This window comes from Pyrgilauda ruficollis, unplaced genomic scaffold, assembly GCF_017590135.1.
Source record: "Pyrgilauda ruficollis isolate IOZ18807 unplaced genomic scaffold, ASM1759013v1 scaffold534, whole genome shotgun sequence".
Classification (NCBI taxonomy): Eukaryota; Metazoa; Chordata; class Aves; order Passeriformes; family Passeridae; genus Pyrgilauda; species Pyrgilauda ruficollis.
This window is the reverse complement of record NW_024526978.1, coordinates 17,299-29,299: the sequence shown is the minus strand read 5'-3', so window position 1 is coordinate 29,299 and position 12,001 is coordinate 17,299. Positions and strand designations below refer to the sequence as shown.

The 12,001-nt window shown below is 51.4% G+C and overlaps 1 long non-coding RNA gene across 1 annotated transcript in view; it reads left to right on the top strand.

Annotated features, from left to right (window-relative positions):
* The first annotated feature begins 984 nt into the window (after positions 1-984).
* LOC121360737 overlaps positions 985-12,001 on the top strand; it is a 15,571-nt gene continuing 4,554 nt past the window's right edge. The window contains exons 1-2 of the long non-coding RNA XR_005956249.1: positions 985-1,696; positions 2,223-2,317. This is a non-coding gene — a long non-coding RNA (uncharacterized LOC121360737). The remainder of the gene's footprint in view (positions 1,697-2,222; positions 2,318-12,001) is intronic.

The window sequence follows — 12,001 nt, the reverse complement described above, 5'->3', positions numbered from 1 at the left end:
TATTTTGGGGCAATAAATGAGTTTTCCCCGATTTTTCTTTGGAATTGGCTGCCCCAGCCCCCACATGGGGCTTTCCAGGTGGGAACCTTGTGGATTTGAGGTGTTTTGGGGGCGACATCTCATCCCCTGCCTCAGTTTCTCCGTCTGTGAATGCCATAAAACACTAAAAGACATCAAATTTAGAGGGAAGGAAGGATTTGGGGGGAATTGTTTTTTGTGTTAAACCCTGCTGAGGTTTAACTCATCATTGGGGTTTCTCACCTGGGCAAACTCCATTTTCACCCATTTTTGACCCATCTCTGCCTCATCAACACTTAATTAAAGTGGAAATTAAATCTTCATGGGGACTGAGAGCATCCTAAATATCCTTCTCTCACCTTTCCCCCCTCTTTCTTTAATTTTTAACATTTTTATTATTATTTTATGCATTTTAAGCCTTCCCTCCATCTGTTGCTCCTCCCTGCCTGCCCTCACCACCATCTGCATATATCATTTGTCACATTAAATGCCAAAAAATACCCCAAAAAAAGTGTGAAAATCGGGATCTGTGATAGGGAAGGGATCTGGAGCTGGATGCCCACCTGCATCCAGCCTGGAATCACAAACGTCTGATTAATTGGCTCGTTAATTAGTCTTCCCTCCCGGGTTATTTGTGTCTCCTCCCAGCAGCAGCAGGGAGAGAATTCCAAGGATTTTTGGGATCCTGTGCCCTGCTCAGCCTTTTGCTGCTCCAGTGGAGCTGGAATAAATCCAGTTTGGCTGCCTGGCTGGGCTGGGGATGGGTCGTGGGGACGTTCTGGTGTCCCCAGAGTCCCACAGAACCCCCCACATCCATGGACTTGCTGTTTCTCCTGAGCTGCCTTTTCCCCAAACTCCTCCATCTTCGGGGGGGGATCCTGGGGCTCCCAGGTTTTTGGGGAGCACGGGAGCAGCCAGAGCTCGGCACGAGAACATCTCCAATGTTTTGTGTCCCTCCAGGCCAAATCCAGGGACCCCAAATCTCGGAGGAGCCCAGGGAGCTGGAGCCCCAAAACCAGGAGGGGCAGAATCCTGGAGAAGCTGAGCCCAGAGACCCCAAAACCAGGAGAGCCAGAGCACAGACACCCCAAATCCTGCAGAGCCAGAGACCCCAACACCAGAGAGCCGGAGCCCAGAGACCCCAAAACGCGGAGAGCCAGAGCCCAGAGACCCCAAAACCAGGGAGCTGGAGCCTAGAGACCCCAAAATCTGGAGAGCCAGAGACCACAAAACTTGTACAGCCGGAGCCGAGATACCCCAAAACCTGGAGAGTTGAAGCACAGAGACCCCAATACCAGAGAGCCAGAGACCCCAATACCAGAGAATCGGAGCACAGGCACCCCAAAACCCGGAGAGCTGGAGCCTAGAGACCCCAAAACCCAGAGAGACGGAGCTCAGAGACCCCAAAACCCAGAGAGTGGGAGCCCAGAGACCCCAAATCCTGCAGAGCCAGAGCCCAGAGACCCCAAAACCAGAGACCAGACACCCCAAAACGCAGAGAGCCGGAGCCCGGAGTTCCTGGGAGCTGCAGCCAGGACAGCAGAGCCAGAGCCCTGAGGCCTGGGAGCCCTGAAACGCAGAGACCCCGGGAGCCCCCAGCCCACCCCGGGGGGCAGGACCCCCAAAACCCAGCCCCGTGTGCAGCCGGGAGGGTCCCTCACCCCAGAAGGAGCAGTGGGTGAGTGCTGGGACCCCCAGAACCCATGGTGTTCCCTTCCTTTCCCCCTCCCATTCCCCCTTGGCCCTTCCCTGTCTGAAGGAGTGGGGGCAGGGAGGGGGTGCTCCCACCTGGGACAGGTAGGAGCAGGAGCTTTCCCAACTTTTCCAGCCTCGGGTGGAGGAAGAAGCTGCCACAGGACTTTGGGGTGTTCCCCCAGATCCCTGGCAGCTCTCTGGGGCAGGTGAACTCACCTGGGGGATGAGTGCAGAGCCCTCCCCCTCCCTGTGACTCCTGTCACCTGCTGAAGGAAGTGTCCCCAACAGTTTGGGTCCCCTCAGGGACCACCAGGGGCTTGGGAGGGCAGCCAGGTGTCACCTGGAGATTTGGGGACCCTCTGTGGGCTCCAGAGAGGTGCTTCCACCTGGCCCATCCCTGGCTTTTAGGGTTTCGTAGGGGAGAGGGGCTGAGAGGAGCCCCAGACACCGAATCCCACCAGGACCCCCAAGGCCCCTTGGTGACAGCCCCTCCTTGTCCCCTCCTGCAGCATGTGGCAGGTGTGACCCTCCCCACCTGTGCCAGGTCACCATGGAGCCGTGCCCGGGGCAGCCCCAGGAGGCCCTGCTGACGGTCAACGAGCAGGTACGGCCCCCCCAAACCGCGCCCGGGCTGGGGAGGGACCCCAAACCCGGGCGGGGGAGGGACCCCAAACCCGACCTGGGGAGGGACCCCAAAACCGGGCGGGGGAGGGACCCCGACCCCAAACCCGACCTGGGGAGGGACCCCAAAACCGGCCTGGGGAGGGACCCCAAAACCGGCCTGGGGAGGGACCCCAAAACCAGGCTGGGGGTGGGACACCTCCTGTGTGCCCTGGGATGGGCTGGAACACCTGCAGGAGATTTGGGGGGCTCACCTGGCCCTGCAGCACACCCGTGGGGCTGGAGGGGACCCTCTGCAGGTGTGGGGCGCTCTTTTGGGGTGCTGATAGTTTGGGGTGCTGTGGGTGTGGGGCTGATGCAGGTGGGGGTACCCGCTGTGTTTTGGGGTGCTGAGGTGTGGGGTGCCGGCTCGATGGGTTCATACAGGCTCAGGTGGAACAGCCAGGTTTAATTAATCGTTAATTAATCCCCCCTGAGGGGGAGTTTTACCCCCTCTGATGTAACACCGGGGTCACCCCCAGTCCTGGGGACAGGGCCCAGAAATGAGTCTGGGGGCACTTCGGGGGCTCTGCTGGTTCTGGCCCTGCTGGGACCCCAAATGAGGGGCTGGGCCAGTGGGAACATCCCTGGGACTGGGAATGTCCTTTGGGACTGGGAATGTCCTTGGGACTGGGGATGTCCTTTGGGACTGGGAATGTCCTCAGGACTGGGAATGTCCTGTGGGACTGGGAATGTCCTGTGGGACTGGGAATGTCCTGTGGGACTGGGAATGTCCTGTGGGACTTTGTCCCTCCTTGAACCCCTTTCCTCTTCCCTCACCCTGTTTCCCATTTATGGCCCCATTTATGGCCCTCAGGACATCATTTACCATTTCAGAACCCCATTTTCCCTTCTAGGGGCACATTTACTCTTCAGGCCCCCCATTTACCCTTCCAGGACCCCATTTTTCCCCTGGGGATCCTCTTTCTCTTCCAGGACCCCATTAACCCTTCAGGGCCACACTCAGGAATGGGAATGGCCCAACACCTCCGGACTGGGCATGGGGGAGTTTTGCTGTTGTGAAAGGCAGGACCTGCCTGATCAGAACCCCAATCTCTGGGGATCAGAACCCCAATTCCCAGGGGTCAGAACCCCAATCTCTGGGGATCAGAACCCCAATTCCCAGAAGTCAGAACCCCAGTCTCTGGGGATCAGAACCCAAATCAATCCCCGGGGATGAGAACCTCAATTTCTGGGGATGAGAACCCCAGTCAATCCCCAGGGATCAAAACCCCAATCAATCTCTGGGGGTCAGAACCCCACAATCAATCCCCAAGAAGCAGAACCCGAATCAATCCCCAGGGATCAGAACCCCAGTCATTCCCTGAGGATCAGAATCCCAGTTCCCAGGGATCAGAACCTCAGTTATTCCCTAGGGATCAGAACCCCAGTCAATCCCCAGGGATCAAAACCCCAATCAATCTCTGGGGGTCAGAACCCCACAATCAATCCCCAAGAAGCAGAACCCGAATCAATCCCCAGGGTTCAGAACTCCAATTCCCAGGGATCAGTACCCAAATCAATTTCTGGGGATCAGAACCCCCAGTCAATCCCTGGGGATCAGAACCCCAGTTCCCAGGGATCAGAACCTCAGTTATTCCCTAGGGATCAGAACCCCAGTTCCCACAGATCAGAACCCAAATCAATCCCTGAGGATCAGAACCCCAATTCCCAGGGATCAGAACCCCAATTCCCAGGGATCAGTACCCCAGTTATTCCCTAGGGATCAGAACCCCAGTTCCCACAGATCAGAACCCAAATCAATCCCTGGGGATCAGAACCTCAATTCCCAGGGATCAGAACCCCAGTTCCCACAGATCAGAACCCAAATCAATCCCAGGGGACCAGAACCCCAATTCCCACAGGTCAGAACCCAAATCAATCCCCGGGGATCAGAAACCCAATTCCCACAGATCAGAACCCAAATCAATCCCCGGGGATCAGAACCCCAATTCCCAGGGATCAGAACCCCAGTCAATCCCTGAGGATCAGAACCCCAATTCCCAGGGATCAGAACCTCAGTTCCCACAGGTCAGAACCCAAATCAATCCCAGGGGATCAGAACCCCAATCCCACCCCCACGGGCTGCTCCTCACGGCCTCTCCTCCCCGCCTGGGCAGGGGGTGAGAACCATGAACCCTGAGCCATGAACCCTGAGCATTCCCCACTGTCCCCCTCAAAACAGCCAAATCTTCCTGACTGGGGCTGATTTTCACTGAGGGGAGAGGAGGGGAGGGAGGAAAGAGGATGGGAGCTGCCCCAGAGCTGCAGCCGGCTTTAAAAACACCAAACCAGGGAGCAGTGTGTGAAAAACACGGTCACTGTCCTGTGAACGTGCAAAAAGTTTAATAAAGGACAGTAGGAGACAAGGAGCACAGAGCAAAGGTGTGAAAACCATGGTCACTGTCCTGTGAAAATGTGAAAAGTTTAATAAAGGACAATAGGAGACAAGGGCCACAGAGCAGAGGTTATGTGAAAAACACGATCGCTCTGCTGTGAAAATGTAAAAAGTTTTATAAAGGACAATAAGAGACAGGGACCACAGAGCAAAGGTGTGAAAAACACGGTCACTGTCCTGTGAAAATGTGAAAAGTTTTGTAAAGGACAGGAGGAGACAAGGACCACAGAGCAGAGGTTATGTGAGAAACACCTTCACTCTCCTGTGAACATTTAAAAGGTTTAATAAAGGACAAAGGAGACAGGGGCCACAGAGCAGAGGTTGTTATGGCATCACCAAGAGCACCCTCTTACCTTCCGGGATGCCTCTTGAATACCTTTTCTCCCCCATCAGCTCTTTGCATATTCATAACCCTCATGCATATGCACAACCTAGTTTGCATATCCCAGGAGCTATTTTGCATGGCCCCTCCTCGGGGCCGCCTTTTTGGAGCGGGCTGTTTCCCGGCTGCGGTTTTGGCTCCTTCTCTTTGTCACTTCCATTTTTTGGGTCCGGGCCCTCCCTGCCTCCAGAGGTGAGTGCAGCTGGCTGGCAGATCCCAGCAGGGACATTGTTTATTATTTATTATCACTGTTAAAAACAGTGATGGCAGCTATTGCACCGGGCTTCACGAGCCACAGAAATACAGATTGTGTCTTTACAGCAAAGGTACTTTAACACCCCACGTGTAAAACCCGTTTCAATATTTGCAAAAAGCCAATATTATAATGTCTATCTGTACAGATATAACACCATAAATATATAGAATATAATTATATCTATATCATCTATAATTTTCACTGAGGGGAGAGGAGGAAGGAGAGGAGGGAAGAGGCCAGAGACGCCCCAGGGCTGCAGGAATCTTTAAAAACACAAACCAAGGAGCAATGACAATTCCATTCCCACTCACCACCAGGCCCAAAGAAAGGAAAACCAAGAGCCTGGGTCCATCCTCGGAACCTTAATAATAATTTTAGTAATAACAATTGTGCTGAAAATGAAGGATGAACAGATTTTAAACTTCTTCAGCTTGCTCTGCACATAGTTATTGTATTGGTACAATTCTTAAATAAGCATTAAAGTTTTTCACCAAAGTCATTAATATGTCAGTTTTTGGCCCAGTTATTTTAGTAGTTTGAAGTTTAGACAGGTCCTCTCGAGTTCAGGAGCCTCAGGAAATTGAAGGATGAAGGAAACCACAGCCTAAACATTTCTTAATACAGTTCTTCAGCTTTTGTGGCCTTAGGTTTTTCTCAAATGGGACAATAACTTTTCTAGTTGTGAAATTCTGCTGTGGAGGCACTCAGACCCTGCCTGGCCTCTGCTCAGGTGCTGCTTTAGCAGGGCTGGGACAGTGTGATCTCCAGAGGGGCCCGTGCTGGGATCTGTGGGGAGCAGTGGGGACGGCAGCCCTTGGAGGGAGGGAGAGATTCCTGCACCAGGGGACTTTGATCCTGCTGGACAGCTCGAAATATTGGTCCTGTTGGACAGCTCGAAATATTGATCCTGCTGGACAGGATATCAAAATATTGATCATGTTGGACAGCTCAGAATATTGGTCCTGTTGGACAGAATATTAAAATATTGGTCCTGCTGGACAGAATACTAAAATATTGATCCTGCTGGACAGCTCAAAATATGGACAGGATATCAAAATATTGGACAGGATATCAAAATATTGATCCTGTTGGACAGCTCAAAATATTGATCCTGCTGGACAGAGTAGGAAAATACTGATCCTGATAGACAGGATATCAAAATATGGATCCTGCTGGAGAGACTATTAAAATATTGATCCTGCTGGACAGGATATGAAAATATTGATCCTCTTGGACAGAATATCAAAATATTGATCCTTTTGGACAGGATATCAAAATATTGATCCTGCTGGACAGCTCAGGCGTGCTGACTGATCCACCAGTGATTCAGGATAACTTTGCCCATCACTTTTCCAGCCTGTCTGAGCCTGCTCTGCTCTGCTCCCTCTGCAGGGCTGCTGGCCTTTCCCTGGTGCCCCGGCCCTGCCCTGCAGTCCCATTTAACCCCTCACACTCCAGGCTCCTTCAACAGCACATCCAGAGCATCCTGCTCCTGTCGGGCCAGGTCTGGGAGCTGCTGGGCTGGGCTTTAATTCCCCAGATAAATATATAGATAGATAGATAGATAGATAGATAGATAGATAGATAGATAGATATGAGACAGATAGAGACCAGGTGATGTTTCCAGAATAAATCTCCTCAAGATAATGTGTTCTCCAGCACTGGAGACACTTCTGGTGCCAGAGAACTTCCAGACACTTCCAGCTCCGACCTGGCAGGATTCCCTGGGTTCCGTGCACGGCCCCTTGGGATCCATCCCTTCCCTGCAGCTCCTGGTCTGTGCTGAGGTGAAATAAAGTCACAAACCCTGCCAGGACACCTGGTGGGAACCCAAACACCCCCTTGGATCCAGCCCCATCGCAGCTGGAAAGGAATTTTCTGTGGCTGCTCCTCCCTGCCTGCCCTCACCACCATCTGCATATATCATTTGTCACATTAAATGCCAAAAAATACCCCAAAAAAAGTGTGAAAATCGGGATCTGTGATAGGGAAGGGATCTGGAGCTGGATGCCCACCTGCATCCAGCCTGGAATCACAAACGTCTGATTAATTGGCTCGTTAATTAGTCTTCCCTCCCGGGTTATTTGTGTCTCCTCCCAGCAGCAGCAGGGAGAGAATTCCAAGGATTTTTGGGATCCTGTGCCCTGCTCAGCCTTTTGCTGCTCCAGTGGAGCTGGAATAAATCCAGTTTGGCTGCCTGGCTGGGCTGGGGATGGGTCGTGGGGACGTTCTGGTGTCCCCAGAGTCCCACAGAACCCCATCTCGACACGCCCAAACTCCTCCTTGTGGAATATTTGCCTGGGGAGGGATCCAGGTTGGCTCAGGGATCTTCCTGTGCCTTTTCCTTGGAATTCCAGGCCCTGGGGGATGGGAATGGCTCAGCACAGCCCCTTCAGGTGTGACCTCCTTGGACATCCCTGGCTGGAATAACCCAGCATGTTCTGGACAAAAATCCTTGAGTTGGGATGATCCAGCATCTCCTGGATAGCAGATTGTCTGGGTTTGGAAAGCCAGGTGTGTGCTGAGGAAGGCAGGAGCCCCCCTGAAATGGAAAATGTAAACCCCCCTCCCTCTGAATTGTTATAAATTTGAAATTAAGGGGCTTTCAGGCAAAGATAAGGGAGCAGGAATAACAGATTTATTAGGATATTGTTGCAACGGGCCCCCAGCCGGGTAATGATTGACACAGATTCCATGATTCACACCAGGCTGATTAATAATCTTATTAAGAAGCCCATAGTTCTTTTATAAATAGTTGTGATACAGGAGGACCTAATTGGCCCTCCAGTCCAAACACCATCACCATTGGCTAATTAACAAACCACCCTTTGGTAAATGAATCTCCACAACACATTCCACATGCTCACAGCACCGGGTGCAGCAAGTGAAGATAGGAATTGTTTCTCATTCTTTTCTCTGATCTTCTCACAGCCTTTCCCAGAAAGACCTGGGAAAGTTGTGTTTCCTAGCGTGACCAGAGAGCTGCTGCCACACTAGGAAAATTAAAATACAAATGTAATAGTACAAACAAACAAACAAACCAACAAAAAAAAGAGTGGAGCATCTCCCAATGGATGATGGAATTTTATCAGCCAGGCAGGGTCAGTCACTTGGCAGGAACACAAGGTAATTAATAATTAATGTCCCATGAACAGAAGATAATTAGTAATTAATGGCCCATTAATAGGAGATATCTCCTGGAGGGAGGATTGGCTGTGGCAGAGATAAGGAAAGCTGCCCAATGAGCAGCAGATAATGCCCCAGCTCTGACAGATGGGAATTGGACACACACCCCCAGTTCCAGCCCAAGACACAGTTTCCAGCTCCAAGATATTCCAGGTTTCTATGGGCTCAGCTCACCTTCTCCTACTGCCAAAAAAGTGGGATAAATCAAACTCTAACACCATTTTTAGTCATAGAAAACAGCACTGCTTTATTCACTCCCCAAACTCACCCCACCACACACTTCCAAAATTTTTCACCATTTCTACATTTTAGCCAACAAAGAAATTCATGTACATTGCCTATAAATTACAGAATTGTCGTTAATTAGCAGTTTATCCTCTCTTGGTTGTTAATTTCTCTTCTTGTGCTGGTTCTTCTCCATTTTCAGCCTCTTTAATTCCTTTTTCCCAGGCAGGGAGAGTTGTGTCTCTTCTTTATCTCTGGGCTCTGCGAAATGTCCTTGTGCTCTATAAATCCTGCATTCCTCACGTCCAGTTCCAGCAAAAACATCTCCCTCTCCCAGGCTTTGTTTGTTGAAAAGCACCGAGGTTGGTTCAGCTCAACTCCAGCTCAGCCATTTCCCCAAACTGGGCTCCCAAAATAGCACCTGACGACAAACCTTGCTAAGGGCTGGCTGCACTGCTGGTGACTCCTGAGAAAAGTTAATTAAAACAATTAATTAGGACAGTTATTAGGAGAGTTGTATCCTTCCCAAGGCAGAGGCACAGTTTGTGAGGGGTTCAGGAAGGGTTGGGTGTGTCAGGAAAATTCACCCACAAACACCAGAGGTTTGAGTCCCAAGAGGAGGCAGAGGAGTCCTTTTGCTTTATTCCAGTAAAGGGAGAGGCCACGGGGCATTCCCCTGGGGTCTCGCAGAGTTTTGGAGGATGCAGCCTCCTTTTTATCCCAATTTCCCTCTCTTTTCCCCCATTTCTGTGGTGCGTGAGAGGTTCAGACTTCCCAGAACACCTGATCCCAAAGATTCCCCTCTAATGTAGAACCCTCCCTTTTCATTTTTCATTCTTACAGAATTTAGGGGTTTTTCTTCCCCATTGTTTCTTTCATCTTTCAATATCCAATTTCATTTATCAACAGACCTGAAGTTTATTTGTAAAAGCAAAATCTCTTTTTCCATTCATCAATCATTGGAATCCTTCCCATTGTTTCTTTTATCTCTCTTTTATCAGTGCTGGTTTTATCCCCCAGCAGGCCCAGAGCTGGTGTGGAAAGACAAATCCCTCATTCCTCTCAGGTGGGAGCTGGGAAGGGATTCCCTGGAGTTTGATCCCTGTTCCCTCTGCAGTGCTGTCCCTGCTCCTGCTCTGGGATGGGCCCTTGGGACATTTCCTTGTGTTTTGTCAAGGTCATTTCATTCCCTTGTTCATATCTGAAAAACTCAGCCAAATCATCCCAAACCTGAAGCCTTCCAAGGCAAAACTGATACAAATTCCTTCTCTTGGATGATTCCAAACATTCATTAATGTACCAGCTCCCAGGCTTAATTTGGTTCAATTCCCTGATTTTCAATTAGTTGAGACAAATTTATACATAAGATAAAATGTTCATTTAACCTAAGAGAAAAATCAAAGCTTTTCCCACACCATTCATTTTTTTTTTCAGTAAAAAATGACAAAATCAATTTAGCAAAAAACCAAACTGACAGCCCATGAAATAGTCTGCTTTAGATAATCCCAGGAATATTTAGTTGCCCAACAAGCTGCTCGCAATAACAATTACTAAAATTATTAAATTGATAATACAGGCAGTTATTTTGGGGACAATTAAAAGTCTCATTGGTCCCACACGGCTCGGTCAGGTCCTAGAAAAGGGAAAATTCAGCTGAGATTATTGAAAAGCAGGAAAAGCCCACTGAGGGTTGGTTCAGTTCCCAGCTCATTTCTCCCCTGGCAGCTGCAGGATGAAACTCTGGACTGATGGAGGGATCACCCCAAATCCTGGGATAACCTGGGAGCCTGCCCTGCACGCCCAGTGCCCTCCCCACTCGGGACTGGTCAAACTGGTCAGCTCCTGGTGGGGGCTGGGAGGGTGAGACCCCCCCCCCCCCAGTGCCCAAGGAGCTGGTGGAAATCTCATCCTTTCCCTCTGGGAATTCTGATTTTCCTCTTTTTCTGCTGCCCCATCCCGTGGCAGTGCCCTCCTGTGCCAGGTCTGTCCTGCAGGAATTGCAATCCCAGCACCCTGGGGGGTCGGGAATGGTCAGAGCCCAGCTCAGAGCCAGAGGAGAGAAATGACCCTTGGTCACAGGGGGCAGTGACCGTGAGTGACCCCCAGGGTGCCGCCCTCAGCCACCACCGAGGGTCGGTGTCACCTCCCTGAGGGTCAGCTGGGCTGTGTGCCGGAGGAAACCCCGGAGAGACCTGGGTCACACCAGGGACACCACGCCAGCGCTGACCACTGACCACTGCACCCCAGGGACCCTCACTGACCACTGACCACTGCACCCCAGAGACCTTCACTGACCAACTGACCACTGACCACTGCACCCCAGAGACCTTCACTGACCAACTGACCACTGACCACTGCACCCCAGGGACCCTCACTGACCGCTGACCACTGCACCCCCCCAAGGGATCCTGGCACTGCCCGGCCGGCTCAGCGGGTTTAGGACAGAGTTGGATTTGCTCTGGATTTAGAGGAAGAGTTTAATTGGTTCTGAGTTTAGGGCAGGGTTGGGTTTGCTCTGGGCCGTGCAGGGAGCGGCCACATTCAGGAACAGCGCTGGATCCTCGGGGTCAGTGTTCCTGTCCCCGTTAACCCTTTCAGGGTCGGTGTTCCTGTCCCCGTTAACCCTTTGGGGTCGGTGTTCCTGTCCCCGTTAACCCTTTGGGGTCAGTGTTCCTGTCCCCATTAACCCTTTGGGGTCAGTGTTCCTGTCCCCATTAACCCTTTAGAGGTCAGTGTTCCCGTCCCCATTAACCCTTTGGGGTCAGTGTTCCTGTCCCCATTAACCCTTTCCGGTTCAGTGTTCCTGTCCCCATTAACCCTTTCGGGGTCGGTGTTCCTGTCCCCATTAACCCTTTCGGGGTCGGTGTTCCTGTCCCCATTAACCCTTTCGGGGTCGGTGTTCCTGTCCCCATTAACCCTTTCGGGGTCGGTGTTCCTGTCCCCATTAACCCTTTAGGGTCAGTGTTCCCGTCCCCATTAACCCTTTGGGGTCAGTGTTCCTGTCCCCATTAACCCTTTAGAGGTCAGTGTTCCTGTCCCCATTAACCCTTTGGGGTTCGGTGTTCCTGTCCCCATTAACCCTTTCGGGGTCGGTGTTCCTGTCCCCATTAACCCTTTAGGGTCAGTGTTCCCGTCCCCATTAACCCTTTGGGGTCAGTGTTCCTGTCCCCATTAACCCTTT